Source organism: Mirounga angustirostris, unplaced genomic scaffold, assembly GCF_029215605.1.
Source record: "Mirounga angustirostris isolate CCGP_5_RB_7025 unplaced genomic scaffold, mMirAng1.0.hap1 SCAF_10, whole genome shotgun sequence".
Classification (NCBI taxonomy): Eukaryota; Metazoa; Chordata; class Mammalia; order Carnivora; family Phocidae; genus Mirounga; species Mirounga angustirostris.
The window spans coordinates 50,584,917-50,608,012 of NW_026991718.1; the positions used below are offsets into that span (position 1 = coordinate 50,584,917).

A 23,096-nucleotide genomic window follows, 5' to 3' on the forward strand; every position below is an offset into this window, starting at 1 on the left:
TTCCAGTTATCTATGGGTGCGTCACACACTACCTTGACCCTAACGACTTAAAACAGGGGTCAGCAAACTCCGGGCCACTTTGTGGTTTTATACAGACCACAGGCTTAGAATGGTTTCTTAGGTTTTTAAAGAGTTGCAAAAAAATATATCAAAAGAATACTATTTTGTGACACGTTTAAATTATACAAAATTCTAACTTCAGTGTATATAAAGTTTTATTGGAACACAGCCACACCCATTCATTTATGTGCTCCCTGGGGCTGCTTTTGCAGGACGACAGACGTGAGTCATTGCAACAGAGACCTAAGGGCCCACAGAGCCCAAAATGTTTACTATCTCATCCTTTACAGAGGAAGTTTTCTAGGCCCTGGCTTAACACATCAACTGTCATTTATTTTGCTCATAAATCAGCACTCAGAGGGGACGGGTTATCTCTGCTCCTTCCAGGGTCATGTGAGGTGGCTCGAGGCCGGGAGTGAGTCACGCAGGGGAAAAAACTGTCTGAAGCCCAGCTCAGTCACCTCTCTGGCAGTGGGCGGCAGCTGTCAGCCGGGACCCCCTCCACTGGAACAGCTGGTCAGGTCACCTATGTGTGACCTCTCCATGTGGCTGTCTGGCTCCCTCACTGCAGGCCTTCAAAAGCAAATGTCCCAAAGGTTAGGAAGTGAAAGCCACCAGTTCCCTAAGCCCTGGTCCCAGAAACTCACACAGCATTACTTCTACCACGTTCTGTTGGCCAAGCTGTCCTAGAGCCCGGGTGCAAGGGGAGCAGACAGAGACTCCACTTCTCATTGGAAAGGGTGTCAAAGAATGTGGTGGCCATGTTTTAAACCCAACACAGTTGTTGTGAGCATTTGGGGGCACGAGGCAGGGACCCAAAGAATAGCTGTTATTATTACTGCTCTTGCTTCTGCTGTTCATCCGCATCAGAGTCACCACCATTCCAATTCTCTTTAAGGAAGCCTCTGCTCATGGGGCCTAGGAGATACCCAGGCTCCTCCCTAGCTGTTGACTTACCTACATTCAGGCTACAACTCATCTACAGGAAAGTGCACACATCCCTCTATTTTAGAAGCTCCTCACATGATTCTAGTGTGCAGCCTGGGTTGAGGACCACTGAGCAGGGGAGCAAGTCTAGCATTTGCTGTCAGTCCACATACAGTAAATGAACCCATTTCTCTAGCCCTTTATGTGAAGACTTGAACAAGAGAATCTGGCTCACCTCTTAATTCCCTGCAGAGTCCAGGCCAGGGCCTAGAGCACAGCAGGGTCTCAAGTGATGTCACTGGGGTGACCTGCATCTGAGGGTCCCAGGATTCCAGCCCTCCCATCAGGCCACCCCATTCCCTGCAAGCTTGTTCTAACACTGAGCTGACCCAGAGCTGACCGAGAGAGAGCAGAGGTGCCTGTACTTTTCCCAGCCTTCCAAGCCCCTTCCTTTCCCTGCTTCTCCTTCTAGAACGAGCAGTTTCTGGGACAACACATTGAAAGAGGCATGAGCTCAGGGCAAAGGAACCATTCAATTGCCCTTTCTCTAGGGCAGAGGAGCAGTACACTGGTTGTTTTAGGGGATGAAGAATGGACCTGGATGGGATGAGGATTGTCACCCAGCCATGCTGAAGGCCCACACACAGCCATGCACATCTGAAGAGCCCTTGCCATGGGCCACATTCCATGCCAAAGCCTGGCCTCCAGATGCCAAGCTCCAGTCAGGGCCACCATCTGCCATGGTTCCCATAGGACCCCCCAGACTGAAGCGATGTGCAAGAGTCCCTTCAGTTGTGAGCTGGGGCCTTCCAGCTGTAGGAACACATGGCCTGGTAGATCCACTGCTCCCCCAACCCCAAGCCTCAGCAAGGACTTCAGAACTCAGAGCTGCAAATGTCAAGACATTGGAGGGGGGACTTTCATCATCTGGGGCTTTGTGAGGTCAGTCTCATCCACATCAGTTACATTGAAGATAAACTGCTTCCCAGTCACACTCAGCCCTAATTCTGGTCACATCAACGTAACCTCAGACTGACCACAACCGTGGCCACAGATCAACCCTGACACTGACTCAGACTGATTTCAACCCTAGCCAAGACCAACCTCTGACACTGGCCACAAAACTGACCCTATCCAAAGACTAATTCCGACCCTAGCTACAAAATTGACCCTGACCCTGACCACAGACTGACCTTGAAATAGGATTAGTGGAATGCACCAAACCATAGCATAGTCTCATGGGCCCAAAGGTGCACCAGTCTAGCTACACTTGAGTGACAGCCATGTGGGCCAGGAGCAGGAAGATCCGTCCTGTGCAAACCCAGGGCCACCTGCAGCAGGCAGGTCCTGAGTGACTGCTCCCAGACAGGATGACTCAGAAGCACCTTCCGGAATGTTTGAAAGGGCCAAACAGTTGCCAAACATACCAGCTTGCTTGGCCTCTGGACCTTTGCCCTGGAGTTCCCCACCAAGCCATCCTTCGTCTCTTCTGCTAACTCTAATCCTGCTACATCCAGTTCCACCTGCCGGAGGAGGCTGGTCTGAATGCTCCACTTAGGTTTTCACCCACATGATCCTGATGGGAAGTGTCCTCTAAGAGGATCACTGAAGAAATTTTCTCTCCAACCTTCCAACTCAACACTAGACACAGCACCTTCCCCTGTTTCCCCAAACACAATTCAATAAGAGACCAGTCTGGAATTATTTAAATAAGATTTTGTTGCTTTCTTGTGTACATCGTTGCCAGGGAGAAGTCTGGTGCCAATTTGATTTGGGTTTCTTTTTGTAAGTAATCTGTTCTCTTTCCTCCAATGAGTCAGGAGGAGAGGGCTAGGGGGCAGAAGGGGCAAGGAAAAGTTCATCCCTTGGGACACGGGGACTGTGGACAATGGGGTGGGAGCCTCCTTGAGGGTGCCTTGGTCATGCTATCCTCCCACGACAACTACTGCACCTAAGCTCCAACTGCCACCCACTCTTTCCCCCTGTATTCCTGAGCCTTGCTCCTTAAGAACCAGGGCAATCTCTAGTCACAGCCTCTGTTCTCAGAGCTCTGCACTTCCCCTCTCTCATGGCAGGAGGCCAGTCCCCATTCCTGCACACACATGTGAGTATCTGCTTTGCATATTTATCTTTATCTGCTATGCATATTTATCTGCATGCATGTGTGCATGAATGCGTGTGTGACTGTGTGTGTTTGCACCTGTGCACATGTATGTGTATACATGTACATAGATATGGATGAGTGAGCATGTGTGAGATATCTAGATGTGAGCGTGCCTGTGTTCGGTATGAATGTGGGTGTGCATGGGTTATGTGGGTATTGTGAATGTGGTACATAAGAGATGTGTCTACGTGTGTGTGTGCTTGAGAATATGTTGCTCTTCCATCCCTGACCAGCAGTTTGCTTCTTGGGAGAGGTACCCTGCAGTGTCCCCTCACCTGTGTTTCCTGCACAGCCCTTGGACTGGATATGGCAAATTCCCAGCAAAGCCTCAGGGCTTGGGTCCAGTGGGACAAATCCCAGGCCTCCTGAGTCCGTGGCCCGTAGCCTTGATAGAGCCAGAAACCTGTCAGCAGTTCAGTGCCTATAGGTGGCCTGGAGAAACAAGGATACCAGGAGACTTTGGGGGTGGCCTTTTGCCTCCAAGTTGTTATCCCAACACCAAGCGCAACTTCATGGGGCAGTTACTGCCAGCACACAGCACCTGCAGCTAATGCTGTCCTTCTCTCCCAAAATCCTGCCCCCAGGCCCCAGGCCCCAAGGCCCAAGCCCACCAGCATGCGAAGCACTAGCTCCTGCTTTCCCACTCCACCACTAACTCCCAGATCCACCTGCTTAGCTCCACATGCCATACGTACCCTTCCAGAGAACGGGAAGAGGGAGTCTGTGTGTCCTCCACTCCCAGGAAGTTCACATTTTCCACAGCCAGGATTCTGAGCAAGCCTGAGGGGGAAAACCAAAGAACACCCTGAGAAAAGATCCCACGGCCCTGGGTAAAACTTCAACCTCCGTCTCAGCCCTGCCACCCATGAACCAAAATCTGAGGCTTCAGAAACCTCTCCAGGTTCTGCTGCACCCTATAGTTGGGAAAGATTATTAGAGAGTGAAGTGACTTCACCTGTCTCTCAAGGCCTGTCAGGAGTTTAGGTGCCCAGCACACAGGTTCTCACTCTGACATGCGCTACCCACCCGCCCAGGTAGAGAGAGAAGCAGAAAGTGAGGCCCTCTGAGAGGGCCGTGAGGCATCCTGGGAGGGGGCATCGTAGAAGGCGCATGCGTCATCCTGGGAGGGGCGTGAGGCATCGTAGAAGGCGCATGCGTCATCCTGGGAGGGGCGTGAGGCATCGTGGGAGGCGCATGAGGCATCGTGGGAGGGGCGTGAGGCATCGTGGGAGGCGCATGCGGCATCGTGGGAGGGGCGTGAGGCATCGTGGGAGGGGCGTGAGGCATCGTGGGAGGGGATTATGATTTGGGTCAAGTCCTGGCTGAAGCGCTTATTAGCTTTATGACCTTTGGCAAGGTTTTCTTTAGTTTAGCTTCTTTATATATGGTGACGATTTAAAAGCCAAACTGAAACGCTCTTAAGAGTGAAAGGGGACACTATGAATAATTATACCCAGACAACAGGTATGAATCTCAACCATTGCAGGCCAATGGGGACATGGGATCACCCTATGTCATCTACAGTAGTGATACTGAGGAGCAGGAGGGAGGAATTCCAAAGGGAAGAGCCCCTGCTAGATGTTCCCGCGTTCCACTTGGCCACGGGCCAGGGGCTGAAGGCGAGGGGAGGAAGAAAGGGCCGCAGGCGGTCCCTCTGCCTCGCAGCCGCTCTGCTCGGGGCCTCTTGCCCTCTCCCCGCCCTGCTCACCTCCGCATGCCCCGGCTCTCCGACTGTAAGGCCGCGCTGATGCCTTTAGCAGCCGCCCAGGTTTATCTCCAGGGGAGTGCTAGGTTCAAAGATCAGATAAATTTTCTGGCAGACGTGGGGCTGGTGGCCGACTGCCAGAGGTAGGAATGGCCCTGCCGGGGCGGGGTCAGCCGGGTTATTTTGACTCCTCGGCATGGGGTGAGGAGCCTTGGGAAGGAGAAATCTACAGTGTAGACGCAGAGAGACTCCCGTCTCTGATGAGCTGGACTTGGCTTTGTCTTCCAGCTTGGAACAGGAGAGGGAGAAGGAGGAACCGGGGCAAGGAGCTGGAAAAGGAAGGGGGAGAAGGAGCTGAGGAAAAAGAAACCTGGAGAAGGACCTATTTTAAAAGTCACTCGTTTTTGGTTCCAGCTCTCCCCCACCACACCCCAAAGCCCAGGCATTGGGCCACAGGGTGTGGTGACAAGGTGTGTGTGGTTGGTGACGGGAAACCCTTAGGCATCCAGGACAGCTGGGTAGAGGCCAGGTAGGGGGTGGGCAGGGCCAGCCATAGGTCACCTCAGCCAGTCCCCTGTCTCATCACCTCGAGTGCCCCTAGACCAATGCCTTCAAACTTTTGATAGTGACACACTTTTATGCTACAACCCAGAACCCATAAAGGTTCTCCCAAAATACTTGCCCCTATTAAGTCAATGCATGCTGTATTTTCAATTCTAGTCTTATTTTTAAAATGCTGATTGCAACCCAGAGCATTGTTTTCACAATCTACTATGGGTCATATCCTGTGGTTCTGAACACCACTGCTCCAGACTAGCACTTCCCAAACTTTAATGAGCCTGCCTATACAGCACCTGGGAGCATGCTAAATGCAGATTCTGGTTCAATCGGTCTGCACTGGAACCTGAGACTCTGCATTTCTAATAAGCGCCCGAGGGATATAATGCTGCTGGTCCTCAGACCCTGGAGAAAAAGTCCCCGGATCACAACTTCCTGGTCAGCACCAATTTCAACGAAGGGGCTTAGGGGTCACGCATGCAAGGTGAACGGAAGATGAAGGGTAACTGCACTGAGGGCTGTCCGTCGCTCAGCCTCTAGGCAAAGCCGCAACTGAAATGTAGCAAAGATATGATGGCATAGGATGGCAAAGAGCTGCCCCCCAGGGCCCCTGGCTGAACCGCTGTGATCGGGGAGCCAAGTGAGGGCACAGCTGCCAGTCGGCATTCGCTAGGCCTCACACACACAAAAAGGAAGGAGGGAGGGAAAAGGAAAAAAGAAAAGAAATTGTAGATTTGGGGACCTCACTCAGCACACTAGCAGGCAAGGCTGACATGTCAAACCGGGATTACTCCTCAGAAATCTAGCATTAACCAGCAAGAGCTGCCTTGTTACTGTTCCATTCTGGAACAGTAATGCTGACCTTGCCTGTAGGCAATTGATTAGGGCAGTGGGTCCCAAATAGAGCTCTACCAAACACTAGCTCAAGAAGATCAACCAGAAATGAGCGTCAAGGTCAACCGTGTTTGGGAAACAGCATGTTATCTCCTCCAGCCTCAATTGGAGCATTTTTGCTCACATTGGAAGATGACAAGAAGACCAGCAGTCAAGAACCCTATTTAATTTGCTTGAACGCATCCTTTTTCACACTTACACAACCATGGAACTCTTTTTCTCTTTAACCTACTGGTATGGACTGAACTGTGTCCCTTCAAAATTCGCATGTTGAAGGCTCTGATATGACTGTATTAGGAGATAAGGTTATATGAGGTCCTCGGAGTGGAGCCTTAATCCGGTAGGACTGATATTTTTATAAGCGAAGGAAGAGACGCCAGAGCGCTCGCTCTCTCTCTCTCTCTCCCTCTCTCTCCCCCCATGCGCTTCCCCAGAGGAAAGGCCATTTGAGGTCACAGGGAGAAGGCAGCCATTTGCAAGCTGGGAAGAGAGGTCTCACCAAAAACCAACCGTGATAGCAACTTGATCTTCGACTTCTAGCCTCCAGAACCGGGAGAAAATCAATTTGTGTTGTTGTTGGTATTCTGTACCGGAGCCCAAACAGACTAATATTATCCACAAGCATGCTGTGGAACTCGCTTTAGGGAAGCAGGATTAAACCTGTGCTTTTCATACCCTTGATCTTCTAGGAGACTTAGAAGTTCCTGTAGACAGGAGAGGGACTATGATCCCTGTTTGGAGGTTAGGAAATGGAAGTCCACAAGCATGAAATGAGTGGCCACAGAGCTGGGCAGGACTGGGCACATGGAATTCAATCTCACTGTGACTGACTCAGAAGACAGGTCCCCTGCCATCCAGCAGCTGTAGTCGACTGAGCATGGCATGATACTCCCACTCACAATAAATACGGGGCTATCTCCCTAAGCACGGACTGTGTAGTAAGGAAAAGTGGTGTCAATCAAAGGTTTCCTGGAAAAGGTGATTCTAGAAGGGGGCACAGAGTAGCCATGTTGCAAGTAACCAGGATCAAAACTGGTGAGACCCTTTGATGGCAGGAACTCTAGTACTAGGCTGAGGACCAGATATCTTCCTGGCTGGGCAACAGGGAGCCGGTGTAGTTCTTGAGCAGCAGGGCATGACATGGTCTGAGTTGGTCTAGGTGTGTGGGATAACTGGGAAGGAACCTGGATGTGGGAGGCCCGGAGGCCAGACCAGCAGTGACCCTGCAGAGATGGAACATGGAAGGATGGCGGCGGGGGGGTGGTTCACTTTCTCATTCGCCTCCCATGCTTGCCCCCATGATCTTGCTGCCCTGGGGGATGGTTGGACTTTTCCAGGTCTTGGCATTTAGAGCTGGTCCTGGCAGCCAGGTCCTCCCAGGCTCCTGGGAAACTGACAATGAGGGGTAAAGGGTGGATGGAAAAACTATTTAAGGTACTAAACACACACACACACACACAGCATGGATGGCTGTTGGGCAGGGAGGCTCTCTCTCTGCTCCCCTTTTCTGTTTCCCACATGTAAGTGAACCCTAGCTCACTGCTCTGATTTCCATGTATCCTCCCAGACCAACTCATTCAGTCATTCAGCCTGGTTTTGTCACCACATGAGGGAGGGAGAGTCCTGCGGCGGATTCTAGAGGAACTGGCCAGGGACCGAACCAGGGCACCAGCTGGCTCCCCAAAACATGGACAGTTCACCCTTCAGGACAATGACTCTGAGGTCTGAGGAGGCCTAGGGCTCTTCAGTGTGCCTTGGAAGACAGAGGAGTGCTGGCGGTGGCCACCCCCCATCCGCCCATCATTCCCATCCAAACGGGACTTGAACCAGCTCAGCTCAGCTTTCACTGACTTTCACAAATTGGGGCCCTCATACATCCATTCAGAAAGGGATCTACGTCTTTAAAAAACCATTATCGTAGGGTTGAGGTGGGGGAGCAGAGATGCTGAGCTGCAGCTGACGCTCCTGGCAGCCGGGCAGGGATCACAGTGGTGACAGAGAAGCGTGGGAAAGCTCTGCAACCCCCTACTTAATACACAAGGCAGTTCTAAGAGCTAAGGATGCTTCTCCCAGTTTACACTATGGAAACTGAGTCTGGAAGACATAAACTAACTTGCCTGCCCCTGACCACACAGCCAGGATCTCCCATCTTCCGTGGGGTGGCAGCAATTCCAGCAGCTATGGGTTACTGGGAGGAAGTCTGAAACACGCCACCGCTGCCCCAGTCCAGGAAACATCCCTCATGGTACATTCTAGAGAGGCAGCAGGACATGAAGACTTAGAACAGAAGTAGGGATCAGAATCCTGTCGCCACCAGCCTCTTAGAGCCCGTGTGAGCTTGAGCAAGCTGTTTGACGGCTCTGGCTCTCATCTGTTAAGTGGGGACAGACAGGACCTCACCCCCAGGGTTCTGGTGAGACGCAGTGAGTGCATATCCACGGTGCCCGACTCCTCACAAGTATACGTGAACTCACTCATTTGATTCTGTGTGGTTGCCCCCCCGAGGTAGTACAAATCAGCGGACTGGGAAGGGGGATTGCTGCCAGAGCCAATCTAAGTTCAAGCCTGCGTCATTTTCCACGACCTTGGATGTGACCCTCTTTCTGCCACTCATTGAGTGATTATTTGGGCTGGCAAATCCCACAGGAAAGCCTGCTGAGATCAAAGCCCAGCTTCCCACAGCCCCCTTTCTGAGCTCTCTGCCTCCTTCATGCACCCTGTTTGGCCAGGACACACACCCAGAAGGCGAACTCTCTGGGACCCGAGCACTTAGGGTCTCAGCATGGTGAGGCAGAAGAGGATTGGCGACCTGGCTCCCCTTGGCCATGACAGACAAGAGGCAACATCCCCCACTTCCTCCTCTACTTCCCTGTCTCCTGTGCTGTGGCCACAACTCACTTCCCAGGCTTCCCTGCAGGAGCCCCTCCTGTGGCCGCCCCCATCCTCCCTCAGATGAACAGGCGGCTTCTCCTCTCCTGGTCCTGGCTGTTCAAGGCCACAAGGAGGGCCTGGAATTGGGGCCCTGGCTGGAGGCCTCAATGTCTTCCAGGTGTGGGGGAGGCCCAGCTGGACGGGCAGGTGTGGGGAGGGCCTGAGCAGCTGTGGGGTGTCTGGAAGGCATTTGGGCAGCTAATGAGCTCAGGATCTAATTAAAACATTGGAGGAAGAATCTGGGCCCAAGCCATGCGGCACAGGAAGTACAGTCCAGGGGCCTGCCTGGGCCTGGGTTAAGTGGGAGGAGTGCCTGGCTGAAGAGCGGGGTCCAAGCGGGGACTCAACTCTGGCCCTGACCCCACCCTTCCCGGCCCCACCTCTTCCCCCAGAACCCGAGTTGCTTGGATTCTGAAGTGACCGGGGACTTGGACACCACACCACTGCTCTCTGCAGAGAGAATCGGTCAGTCGGCAACCGGCTGAGGGTTGAGGACTGGGGGCGGGGGGCTCAGGGGCGAAGACCGGGACTCTGCCCAGCTAAGTCCAAGGTGTTTCTGCGGACCGGACGTGAGGAGCAGGATCCAGGTGAAGAGAAAGCCGGGGAAGATTCACCAACCTGATAGCCCACTGCACCCCAAAGACGTGGGCATCCCAGTGGAGCGAAGCTGAGGCCATCAGTCACCGCCATTGTAACGGCATCGCCACCCTCACACTGTCTCCGTCAGCCACAGCCACTGTCACTGTCGCCATCAACCCTATGGATGCCACTTATCGATCCGCACGTCCTTGACAGCCTCCCACCCCCAGGTTGAACACCCACCCCTCATTTCTGGTCTAGCAGATCCCAGCTCCCTTGTACCTCACCCACCCCTCGACACATGCCCGCACCCTTCACCCCACCCCTGCTAGTGCCCTGAGGGGCTCAAGAGAGGAGCAAGGTGGTGTGGGTCCCCAAGGTCCACATGCTGAGACTTCTGCTGGGACACTCCCTAGGTAGACATGGTTCTTGCCTCTGTTCTTCCTGAAGGCCTCTGTGTACCTTAAATCTGGAATTCCCCACGGTCTAGACCAAAGGACTTCCCATGGAGGAGATATTTCTAAAGAATTGGCTCAGGACCCCAGTAGTCTGGGTGAGGGTCTGCCCAGTCCTTTCCCACGAATAATCCCATCAACCCTCACGCCTAGGCTGACCCTCTTCCTCCTTCACGTCCCTGCCCCTCCCGCCATCCCTTCCCATCTGCTCCCAATAAGTTTGGCTAACATCTCCCAGCATGCCTTTCACCTCCTGGTCCCTGTGGGAGGACTGAGGAGGCAGGACACCCCCCATTCTGGTCCCAACTCAGGGTGTTAACAAGGAGCAGGTTTTCACCCCAGCTGTGGGCTCAGACGGGAGTTTCCTCCCTCCTGCCTTCTCCTTTATTCTTCAAATGGCCCAATTTCCCCAACAGATGCTGGAGGTTGAGAGGAGAGGGGCAGGTGGGGAAAGTGAAGGTTTCCTTCTGGAGTGGAGGTGATAGGGAGGGGAGGAGAAGGTGGGAGTCTGGGGAAATAAGGGGGACACTTCCTCTGGAGGCACCCGAGGAAGCAGCCGTCCAGAGGTGAGAGGGGAGGTCAAGCAGAGGTCAGGCCCACAGTCCTGGGCGCAGTCCTAGGGGAGAGCTGGATGCTGAGGTCCCCCTACCAACCCTAGTCTCCTCAGCCCTCAGCCTCAACTCCTGCCTCCCCCGTCCTCCCATCTCACAAGCCCTGGGGAGAAGCCTTGCCCCCTAAAGCCTTCCGAAAGAGTCCCCACCTTCCACAACACCTTGGCCCCCACTGGCCCAAAGCAGCCTTCTGGGGCACAGGGGCACCTGCCTGAGCAGATCTATCTGCTTCCCTGAAGGCCAAGGCAGAATCTGCCTCGCTTGTCTGCCCTCCTTACGCAAGCTTCTGAGCTCAGCACACCCTCTGGGGGCGCTTGCTAACCGAATGACCGAATGACGACAAGAATGCGGTGGTGGCGCTCAGACCAACCGGCAGCTGGGGGCCCGACGCATGAAGTCCTGTGTTCTCTCTCCCCCGCTTGGCTGTGCAGGTTTAGGCCACTTCCTTGCTGCCTCTGGCCTCGGGGGGTTGGCCTAGATGCACTGGGAGCGGGGTGCTGCTCTCTCCCCAGAAGGGTAGGGTCTGACGGGCTATGGCTGAGAAGCTTTGTAGCCCCAGTGGCCGCCCACGTGCCTTCCCCAGGAGGGCCTCTCACAGACTTCCCTGGGGAGCCGGCCGGCCGGTGGGCTGTCCAGGGGCAGAACAGCTCTACGGACACAGCCCCGGGTGGGATTCCATGTGCTCCCAGGATCCCGGGATCCTGCCTGGTGGGAACACCATGAGAAGCATCCCCCAGGTCTGGCTGCCCTGGCCAGGCCAAAGAAGCTGCGAGAGACAAGCCAGCACTCTCCAGCCAGGCTCTCAGTGAGGAGGGGTGCTCTCCAAGGCAAAGCACTGACCTCACACAGATACCACGGCTCACCCTCTCTGCCATCGGTCTCTGCCCATGAGCACGTCAGCAACTCAGGAGGTGAGGGGGACCGGAAAGACCTCTCCTCATGTGGGCTTCCCATGGGGGTCATGGTAAACCAGGAGCCTGGAGAGGGCAATGCACACCCACCCCTAAAGAAACAGAGCTCTGGGGGCAGGCAGAGGCATTCTCAGAGCTCCAAAAGTCCAACCCCCTGGGCCACCTCTGCCAGGAAGCCTCCCCCCTCCTAGGGATGCCTTCTTGTGTTCTGTGGTCATCACTTGGCCCTCAAGGGCCAGGGTAGAGCTCCTGCCATTTACTTGCTTTCCCTGGGACCTGCGAGGCAGGTAGCCCTGCTCCCAGTCACTAATTAGCATTCCTCCTCCTACAGTACCCCAGTGAGCCCCCTCACCCCTATGTGCCCCCAGGAAATTCAGTGGGTCCCAGGGCCTCTATGGTTCTAGCCCCCTGGGGCTTGCCATGCTCCCGGCCTCTGCTGACTTCTTCACCCCATCCCCAGCATGGAGAACACTGCTGTTCATGCTGTTCTGGGACTGCCATCCTCAGGAGCATCCAAGCTCTGCTGTTCTGCCGGAAGCCCTCAGAAAAATCCCTCCAACCCCTCCTGGGACGGCCCTGCTGCCCACCAGGCAGCTTGCACCATGCCCAGCATCAGCACCACTGCCTTCCTCTCCATCAGCTCCCCTCCTGTCCTGCCAGGACCCAAGCTCTCCCCCTCCCCAGCTCCCATAGGAATCAGCACCTGCCCCGGGGTCCCCTGCCCTGTTCTTGGTCGGATCCCGCATGCCCACCTGAATGCCCTTGAGTCTCAGCTGGGGCCGACCCTGCTGCTCACGTCTCTGTGATCTTTGCCAGAGGTTCTGAGGGTCTCCATGGAGGGGCTGTGCCTCCACCATTTGACTATGGAGTCTTCACCTCCCCCCTCGGAATACGTGTCCTCCAAAGGCACTGCCTTCTCCATTAATCTTAGGTCTCTTCAAGCTCAGGGGCTAGTGGCCTGAGGCTCCCTGAGAGCAAGTATTATGTCTCCCACATTGGCCTGGTCTGCCCTTTGGACAGTATATGCCTCTTCCTCCAATCTATTGGCTCCCTAAGGGAGAGGATGTGCCTCTCCCATTTGACCTGGGTCTCCCCCATCAGACTAGTGGCTCCTAAGGGAGCAGACCTGGCTACATAACTCACAGGACCTGGTACAAAATAAAAATGCAGGGCCCCTTATTCACAAAGTATTCAGAATTTCAGGCAGTGACAGGAGAGCATTAAGTCAAAGGCAGGGAGGGCCCTTCTCAGCACAGGGCCCTATGCACAGGTCACACGTCCATAGAGGAGGGGACCATGCCTTCTCATCGAGGTGGAGGGCAAGGAGCTGAGAGGCCGGACTGGCACAAAGCCAAAGGGAATGGGAAGCGACGGGGAGGTGAGTGGTGCAGGCCCCAGGCTTGGAGGAGGGACACACAGGGTCACCTCCAGGAACAATGGGGCATTCAGGAGCAGCTAGGCTTCTCAGCGGGGCCCTGACGCCAGGCTCAGCCCTGCAATTCATGCTCCACTCACTGAGCAAGCACTGGCAGGAGCTCAAGTAGGAGAAAGTTGAGGCTGCGGAGGTGGCCGTGGTAGAAACATCTATTTTTACACAGGCGGGGTGGGGAGGCAGGTCAGCAGTGGCTTTGAGTGAGTCCCAGAGCAGCCACCACAGGGGCCAGTGAGGGCCTGGGCTGGGACAGTCAGGAGGGAAGGGGGGAGGGCAGGCCATGGCAGCTGAGGGCCACCCAGGCAGCCCACCCGAGCAGCACTGGGTCAGGCCTGTGCTGGGCCAAGGAGCAAGATAGCCTCCCTAAGAGAGGCCCAGGGGGGCACCATATCTATCTCCAGTTCTGCTCTCCCAACACTAACTCAGGTCCTTGCGGTGTGACACGGTTGGGCTGGAACAGAGCCAGAGACTCGTGGAGCCCAGCCCCCACCCCCACACCGACTCCTAATTAAGGACCACCACCCACCTTCCCCCAGGTCCCTGGGGATGCTCTGGCCCATCGAAGCTCGTAAGGGTAGAGGAGGAAGAGAGAGCCTTGGCTAAGTTACCCTGCTGGGGACACCTGCTCAGTTACCCTCAGTTGGAAGTGGAGTGTGGGTTAACCTTTAAATAAGGAGCCAAGAGATGTGGTTGCTAAAGCCAGGGAGTGAAGCACTGCTGGGGGGATTTCAGACTCTGCACCAGCCTGGCACCCCACTTGGGTGGCCCCTACCCAGCCTCAAAGTGAGGCCAGCTCGTCCCCACCCCGTGCCTCCAGCAGCCAGCATACGACGCCCCCACCTGTCCTCCCCGCAAGGGAGATGCTGTGTGCTGGGGTGTTTACGTTACATAAACCTAACCACGCTCGTCAAGACAATTTGTGGCTCCCCCTGAGTAATGAAAACTCAAACTCCTTCTAGTGCAGGGCCAGGCTGGGCTCCCAGCCACAAGCCCTGGATCCACTTCTAACTCCTGGATTCCTCTGGGCCCCTGCCAGCATGGGAGAGGAGGACAGACACCCCCCAGCCCTACTCGGCTCACCTCTGCCTACCCTGCTGGGCTACCCTAAGGAAGGCAGGAACCGGCCCCTTGGGCAGCCTGCTGAGACTGCCGGGGGCGGGGGGGAGACCCCACAGCGCCCAGGAGCCCTGTACTGCACTCTGGGCAGGCTCCCTCTTCGTTTAAGGATAGTCTGCCACCACAGGCCGCCGGCCTCACTCCTCAGCCTCTCTTCCTGATCCATCCCCTCTTGGACATGGTAGCAAACACTTCTGTAGAGTTCCCTTCCTCCCTGTCAGCCCCTCCAGGTGAGAGGGCTGGGGGCAGAGGTCCCGAGGCAGGGACTACCCTGGAGGCTAGGGCAGGGGTGGGAAGGAGAGAAGTGAACAGAATGTGCACACATGACTGCACTGCTTATGTCCCACACAGCCCGGGGGGGGGGGGGGGGAGGGCGGGGGGCGCCATCTATGGCGTTGTCCTTAAGGATGGAGCCCTTGGAGGTGTGCAGCCTCCTCAGGCGTCCCTGTCAGCTTCTAAGGAATGAACGGCAGATCAGGGCTCCCCCGGGGGCACCGCTCACTCTTTATAGGTCTTCTGAGCAGACCCCAGCTTGTCCCCTAACAAGTCCTGCCTGTTCCAGGGGGCCCAGCAGATTCGAATCTAGCTCATAAACCACAGAGGTCTGAGTGCAGACAGCCGATGGGAGGAAAGAAGGCGCTGGCCCCAGCCACCAGCTGGGGGAGGAGGGGGAGCGGGGGCTGTAGACAAATGGTTTTTACACTTTGAGTTAATGAGGGTCAGGCAGGGGCACCCACTGGCAGGAGAGGATAAATGAGAGGAAAAGTTGGGGGAAGGGGCAGGAGGAGGAGGGGAGAGTACTCCAAATATGGGAGGTGAGCGGAACACTTACGCCGTCATAAAAACCTCTTAGAGACACACACACATGCACAAAGAACAGGTCAGCCCCACACAAGCTTCCAGAGCCCTGCTGCGTGCCAGGCCTGGTGCTGGAGGCTGTTGGGACAGCTGTCTCCGGGCCCTTTACTAGCAAAACCCTATCAGTGGAGAGCCTGCACTCCCAACAGATTTCTCTCTCCATGAATTACATCCAGTACGACTGCCATGAGTTCGTTTCTCAGGGCACATTCTGTGCTTACTTAGAACGGCTTTGGTACAGGTAGTAGGTGTAAATCCTAATTTCAATGTGTGCCATCTCCTAGTCCTTGTGACATCTCAGTTCGGATCCCTGACTTCTTGTCAGATCTAAGGAAGTGCTTGTTTTTCTACTTGTCCGAGGAGCCCTTGTGGGGCGGGGGTAGGAGATGCGTGTCAGCTCTGCCCGGCATTCCTGCTTTGCCTTGTTAGCTTACCCTCACTCTGCTGTCCTCTTCTGTTCGCATTGTTCGTTTATCTCCCATCAGTGTTTCAGGGCAGGAGTCTTTCCAAGCCCCGTGTCCATCTCTGTGAGGGCTGGTTTAGTGAAATCGCCATCATGTGATTGTAAATCCTCTTAACCAGGCTCACTCGGAAAGCTAATACACAGGAAGCTGATAAGCAAGGGTTATGCTCCTAAGACCCCTGCCCTCAGGACGCCTATTTACTTGGCATAAAACCTGTACCCATCTGTCACGTGGCCTAAGAAGAGTCCAGGATGGATCTGAACATGACATACTGGGAAATTTTTGTAAATTTTGTAAATATTCTCTCCTCATACACCGGTGAAGGGTTGTGCACCTCCTGAGGTCTCTGGAGACCCCCGTTGGTTCCAGCCCTCCCCACCCAACCCCACCCCAGGCCTTTGTGGGCAGCCTGGCAGCCCAGAAATTGCCTTCCTCCACGAGCAGCACTGTTTGTGGACAGCTGCCGGGAAAACCTAGTTCTCCTAGTGAGTCCTCTCTCCTCCGTGTTCCCAGTGATTCAGCCTTTGCCTGGGGGTCGCTGAGAGACCGAAGGGGCCCCTGCCCTAAACAAGGAAACAGGGACCCGGTCATTCAGCCCAGACCCCCGTCCTGATCTCTGACAACCAGAGGAGACTTCTCCCACCTCGTATGTCAAGGACTGCTTAGACACTTCAAAATAGCCTCCCAGAATGGCCAGTGAAAAGCCCTGTGGACAAGATGTTCCAAAAGAAAAGAGAAAAAAAAGAAAGGAAGGAGACTACCTTAAAGTCCATCGATACGGGCCTGGCTACATAAAGTGTGGCTTATCCACATGATAGACTGTCTTGGAACCATAAAACCATGTTGTAGCAGCACGCTCAGCGAGGTGGATGGAGAGTCACAGGATGGTGGCTGTAAGCCCCAGTGTGCAGTGAGATCATGTTCTTTAAAAATCCCAACATACATTGCGTACTCAGATGGAAAATTCTAGAGACACCTATGTGCCAACAGTGGTTCTTTCTGGGTGATGGGATTAGTGGCTCTTTTATTCTCTTCTTGCTGCTGGTCGTTCTCTCAAATTTCTGTAATGAACATAATACTTTTGTAATAAGACAAAAACCAATAAAAGCTATTTTTAAAAATAAAATAAATAGTCACCCTTGCCGATCTGGAAATAGCGTGTTGCCCGAATCCCCCCAGGGGTTAGAGTGGGCAGTGAGGAGTGTGAACACTGGAAGCATTCCCCCAAGTGGCCAATCATGGGAAAGAAGACAGCCAAGGAGGCTCTGTGCCACACTTAGCCTAGCCTAGAGTGGGTGAGGGCACCCACTTCATTCCTGGCAAGGGCAACACAGGGAGGGATAGGAATGAACTGGATGACACTTGCTGAGACACTGCTTTCCCTGGTCCGGAAGAGTTGAAAATGAGCTGTGTAAGAGATGATAGGCAACTCCCAGGCAGTGAACAGTATGACCAGACCGGAAAGCCAAACTCCTTCCTGCCTCAGGGCCTTTGCACTTGCTGTACCCTCTGCTTGGAACGCTCTCACTCGGGTTTTTCATGGCTCACTCACTTCGGCCAGGTTTTACTCTGATGTCATATTTTCAGAGGGTTTCTCCCCAGACCCTATGGAAAAAGGCCACTCCACACCCCACCCAACCCCCGCCACCCATAGACAGGTTTATCTCCTCCCCCTGCTTTATTTTTCCTCCTCACATTCCCTTCTTACTACCTGTAATTGTTTATTGTCTGGCCCCCTGACTGGGCACTTTTACAAGGGCAAGAGTTCTGAGCTTAGAGCAGAGCCTGCGCACACTTCAGAGTGCCCACGCTACCTCCACGCACAATCACACAACTGTCCCTCCTTGATTCATTCCCATGCCAACCACACCCAGCCGGGGCTCTGGGTCCAGCTGAAAGTCACCAGCTGTGAGACTGGGGTTTGGCAGGGGAGGGTCTGGGCCTGTGGCGGGGCAGGAAGGGAGCGCGGAAAGAGCAAGCACTCTGAGTCAACATGGCCAGACTTGCCTTTCTTTCATCAGCAGCCCTGTGGCCTGAGTCTTGGTTTTCTGGTCTCTAAAATGGGGCTCAAAATAGCTACTTCTCACAGGTGAGGATTAAAGGTGACAATGTGCCTTGTATCGCACCTGACTTGCAGTTGGCAATCAGTGGTCAAGGGCTCCCCCTCTGACCAGCCTCCAGCTTCATCCTCACCCCTGAACTGAGCCAACTCCAGAGGCCAAGGAAGAGCTGGGGCTCCCCCTCCCCCCTCCCCAAGCTTCCCTACCCCATTGGGAACAGGAGAGGAGAGCTGCTGGTAGGGATGGGCTCGTCCTGGGGGCGGCAGGCCTGAGAGCCTGGCCCGGTGGGAGGTGAGTCCCACGCATCTGAGACAGCCTGACTAATACAGAGTGCAGCATCCCCCACCCAGCAGTCCTCAGGGCAGGGACCCCGGCTCCCAAGGCTGGCACTGACCGACCAGGGGCTGACACAGACAGCCTCCCCTCTTCCTCTGTCTTTCTCTCTCTCTGTCTCTGTCTCACACACACACACACACACACACACACACACACATCACACATGCATACACACCATACACACACACCCACACACACACATCCCTGGCTGCCTGGCCTCCCTCCCTGGCCTCCTCCTCCTATTCTCTGTGGTGGAGGTGTCCCCTCAGGCCCATTTTTCTCATTCTTCTGGCAGCCTGAGCCGAACTGTGAAAATCCAGCTCTCCCTGGGCCAGGACTGGGTTATGTAAGAGGCCCCAGAAGCCCCGGGGGAGGGGCAGGAAGAGCCCCCACCTCCAGTCGGGGGGTGGAGGCAGCTCTCAGCTCAGGGTCCCAGGGCCATTCCTACCTACCTGCTCCCACCCAGCCTCAAACCCCCTAACTACCCCCTCACACACAACTCCCTCATGTAAAATCCGGTCTCCGCCAATTCACCCATCCTCTTTCAAAACCAGCCTCACCGGACCTTCAGGAATTCTCGCGGAATTGAACACACCCCACTCCCCCCCACGCCCGCAAGCCCCCTGAAAGTAGCTCAATTCCCCCACCTGCTGCTTGCCTCTAGAAGACTAAAAGGAGAGGACCAGCCCTCAGTCTGAGAGGGGATGCACTTCCTTCCTGGTGTGGGGCAGACAGGAAGAACCCAGGCTCCCACAACCCGCAAGAAGGGTATCACCAAGGAGAGGCTGTTCGCATTCCCCAGCCCCAGCGGACTGCTCCAGGGACAGTCTTGGGCCCCCACCTCCAGGTGCGCTCGCTAGCTAAGCCCCGCCTGGCGGTGTGGGCCTGAGGGGGGCCGGTGCAGCTCCAAGGAGCAGAGCCTGGTTAACGGAGCTCCGAAAGCGGCGTGGAAACCCACACGGCCGCGTGGAAGTGTTCCGTGCGGGGCGCAGCCAGCGCCGTCTCCGCACGCACTCCGGGCACGCAGGCCTGTGCTGGAAGCCGCGACAGCAGCAGAGGTTTGCCCACGGAGGGCAAGGGAGAGGGACAAGGTCAATGCTCCATAGCGCTGGCCTCGGGGCCCCCTCGCCAAGTCTCTCTCCCCCGGACGCAGTCGAGGCGTGCGTCTGGGACTCGCACTGTTCTCCCTAGATGGGCGAACCTGCGCTCCATGAGGGCTTGCCAGGCCCCAGGGCCGCTCACCTCATCGGGGAGCCTTTGCCCGCCTATGCTCTGGTCCCGCACGCAGTCACCTCCTCGTTCAGCTCTGAGCGCAGCCCGATTTCCGCCGGTTCTCCGTCCTCGGATGGCACCTGGCTGCTGCCCCAAGGTTCGATCCATGGGGGGGATCCAGGAATGACTGCAACTCTTTCCTGGATCCTGGACAGCAGGGAAGGGAAATGAGGGTGTGGATCAAGAAGGGTCGCCTGCCCTGCCCCATTTTCCAGGCTCAGCCACGTACTTACTTGTCCCCTCATTTCAGTAGCTGGCAGAGAGTCATAATTGAATTTGCAGTAGGGCTGAGAATGAAAAAAGAAAACCCTTTACATGTCTGGGATTAATTTATCCCTGATGATGGCCACATTCACACGCTCCTTTCTGCTTAGGTTTCCAGAGCATTCTGGCTGACAATGTGAAACACACACACACGGAGAGAAAGCATGTGTGCCCTGAGTGCACGCTGGGAGCGTGCGTGCGCCCGCATGCATGACTGTGTGTGAGAGCGCGGGGCTTCCTGGGAGGGTCTGAGCATGACGGACGCAGCCGTCTGCCAGAGGGGGTCTGTGTGGGGCAGAGGGAGTCCTCCTGCACGTGCATCTGTAGGCATGCCCAGGCTGGTCATTCGTGGGCAACTCTCCGCCGGCTCACCCAACGCCCCAGGGGAGTAACTGAGACCGTGCTGCTCTGCTACAAAAGGAAAGCCTGGACATGGTGGCCAAGACAGGCTGGTGTGATGGGCGCCACACGTCTTCTCCCACTCCCTGCCCTCATTCCAATAGCAGCAAGCCCAGTCCCCCCACCCTCCCGCCCCAGGCAAAGAAATGGGTTCACCATCACCCCCAGCCTGGAGGAGCCCCCCGGAGAGGGGAGCCATCTCTCACCTGCCCTGTCTTCTTCTTCAGTGCTCTCCCTCCTCCCCAACACCCAGGTCAGCCCAGAGCTCCTTTTCAAAATAAAGGGAGCACTCCCTCTGTGTCAGGTACTGTGCATCATCTCGGGTGGTCCCTGCCACACCCAGTGAGGGAAAGGCCACCATCATTCCATGTTTCAGATGAGAAAATAGAGGCCTAGGGGTAAAGCGATGTGTCCAAGGTCACAGAGCTAAGTGGGAGAGGCAGGGCTTGAACCGCTGGGCGCCTGATTCTAAAAGCCACGCTCTGGTGATGGGGATGAAGGAGTGCACTTGTGATGAGCACCAGGTGTTGTATGGAAGTGTTGAGTCACTATATTGTACACCTGAAACTAATATTACACTGTATGGTAACTAACTGGAAATTTAAATAAAAACTTAAAAAAATTTTTTAAATAATAAAAGCCACACTCTAGTAAAATCTCTTTTGACCAGGAATCTGTCAGGCTGGGAATCCTTTTACAGACGGAAGAAGCCTTTTGGTCCTCGAAGCTCTGCTCCCAGACATATGTCTTCCAGGTGAGTTTGGGTCTCCTCAGTGGGAGTGTTCACAGGACAGGCCTCTCTGCATTCCCACCCCCAGGGAGACCCAAGAGGGGTGCCCTCCTGGGGTTTCACACAGTATTATCCTTCTGCCTTCCCTGTCCTGAAGGGTCTCTTGACACCTTCTTCCTGGTCTCTGGATAGTTAGCCTGAGTAGTAAGAGTGCCCCAGGAAAAGGAGAGGAAAATGTAGATTACAAAGAAGTAAAGGTACCAGCATTACCCATTATAAGTGTGAGTGATTTCTTTGTGGATTTGGGTCTTTTGTCTCACCCTTGGTTCTTGGTCAAGTTCCTTTTGAAAAGATCCCAGAACATCTCTGCTGAAGCCAGAAGTAAAGGAGTTTCCTGCATAGGCCTGAGCCAGCAGAGGGATGGAGTGGGCCCAGGAGGCTGGGGGTAGGGGCACAGGTGAGCTCTCGGGGGGCCCCATGGTGATCCCCAGTGTCTGCCTGAGGAAGGGGCAGCCAGGCTCCAGCCCCAGGCTGATCGTGGAAATGTGGAAGACCAGCCACTGCCCCCAACTCCAACCCCCCAAACACACATAAGCCAGCCCTGCAGAGTGAAGGGACATGGAGCCGGGGTCATCGATGGAACCCACAATGAACTATTGGATTATGAGGGAAATGCGACGTGGGGCTTCCCCAACTTGATTGGGCAGGACCAGTGCAGGGGGTTTGTCTCTCTCTTCCTCCCTTCCTCTGTTTCCAGTTGAATAAGCCTGAGAGCCAGTGGGGAGGGCAGAAGGGAGCCGGCTCTGGCCCCTGGAGGAATGACGAGCCAGAGCCAGCGGAGGACATGCTCCAGCAGTTGGGTGAGGTGCTGGTCTCTTTCCTGTCCCCACTGCCACAGTCTTCCAGCTCGCCTGTCTCTGCCTCTGGCCCTCACCATGAATCTGTCTCTCCCTACATCTGTCTCATCTGTTGTCTCTCTTTTACACACACACATACATTATACACACACACACACACACACACCATGGAAAACCAAGACCAAAACGAAGGCAGAGAAACGGGATGAAACCCCCACCGGGCCAAGCCACAGGGAATAGGAGCTGCAGCCGGATGGCCCCGAGGAAGGCACAGCAGCGAATGGGAAAAGGGGGAGAGGGAAGCTCCGGATTGTCACGTCAGTAGCTCAGCCGCCATTTAAGGACAAGCACATCAGGCCGAACCCGGCCCTCCCCCGGTTCTCTTCGGCAAGCAGGAAACGTTTCCTGGGCTGTCCCTGTGTCCGTCAGGGGATGCCCACCTGGCTCCTCTGGAAATCCCATAATCCCACATTTATGAAACACGTGGAGAGAGGATTGAGACACATTTGAGTTCCCTGGAGGTGGAGGCCAATTGCGGAGGGGGGTGTGGGCCCAGGGGCAGGCCAGGGCTGTGCTTACAGCTCTTTCTGTCTGTCCACCCTCCCTGTCACCCTTCTGCCCTCCCCACTGGCTCTCAGGCTTATTCAACTGGAAACAGAGGAAGGGAGGAAGAGAGAGACAAACCCCCTGCACTGGTCCTGCCCAATCAAGTTGGGGAAGCCCCACGTCGCATTTCCCTCATAATCCAATAGTTCATTGTGGGTTCCATCGATGACCCCGGCTCCATGTCCCTTCACTCTGCAGGGCTGGCTTATGTGTGTTTGGGGGGTTGGAGTTGGGGGCAGTGGTTGGTCTTCCACATTTCCACGATCAGCCTGGGGCTGGAGCCTGGCTGCCCCTTCCTCAGGCAGACACTGGGGATCACTATGTGGAGAAATGGTGTGTCCATGTATGCGTGTGTGAGCACATGCGTGCACGCATGTACACAGAGCGCCTCTCTCAAAAACACCATCAGAGAAAAATAAAGGCAGGGAGCTGAGTATTCTGGATACAGAAGGCTTATCAAGTTTTACTGAACCATTTTTAACAGATGAGAGTTATTCTCCACCTTGCAGCAAGAAGGGATCTCAAACGTTGAGAACTATCTGAATGTCAGAACATAAAAACCCATTTTGAAATGACTCTAAGGCCCTGGCTATTTAAAGAGAACTTTCCATGAAATGCTCAGTAAAGTCCCTTCTGGGAAGGAAGCAGACATCTCATTAAGAACTGTGATGCGATTTCAGCCCTGGAGGCGCAGACTGAGGGTGGGGGGAGGCCGAGAGAATCAAGTCCCCCAGTTTTCTGCAGTGGCTGCTCGCACCAGCGCCCATCAGGGGAAACACCCCAGAAGAAGGGCCGGCGGTGACCTGAGTGATGGGCAGAGGCCGGGTCTGCCCAGGGTTCAGCTCCGCAGAGCACAGGGAGAGACCGCAAATGGCAAGAGAAAGGCAAGCAAGGCATGGCCTCTGGA

At 55.1% G+C, this 23,096-nt stretch overlaps 2 long non-coding RNA genes across 2 annotated transcripts in view; both read right to left on the bottom strand.

Annotated features, from left to right (window-relative positions):
• The window catches only part of LOC123851183 (uncharacterized), a 56,412-nt gene extending 51,233 nt beyond the window's left edge, over positions 1-5,179 (bottom strand). Inside the window, exons 1-2 of the long non-coding RNA XR_008506879.2 lie at positions 4,860-5,179; positions 3,847-3,931 (exon numbers count right to left, since the gene is read on the bottom strand). This is a non-coding gene — a long non-coding RNA (uncharacterized LOC123851183). The remainder of the gene's footprint in view (positions 1-3,846; positions 3,932-4,859) is intronic.
• Positions 5,180-16,032: 10,853 nt separating this feature from the next.
• Positions 16,033-19,714, bottom strand: LOC123851184 (uncharacterized). Its single transcript, XR_006792496.3, has 3 exons — positions 19,567-19,714; positions 19,304-19,480; positions 16,033-16,726 (listed from the first exon to the last, which is right to left on the bottom strand). It is a non-coding gene; the product is annotated as an uncharacterized LOC123851184 (long non-coding RNA).
• Between the last annotated feature and the right edge of the window lie 3,382 nt (positions 19,715-23,096).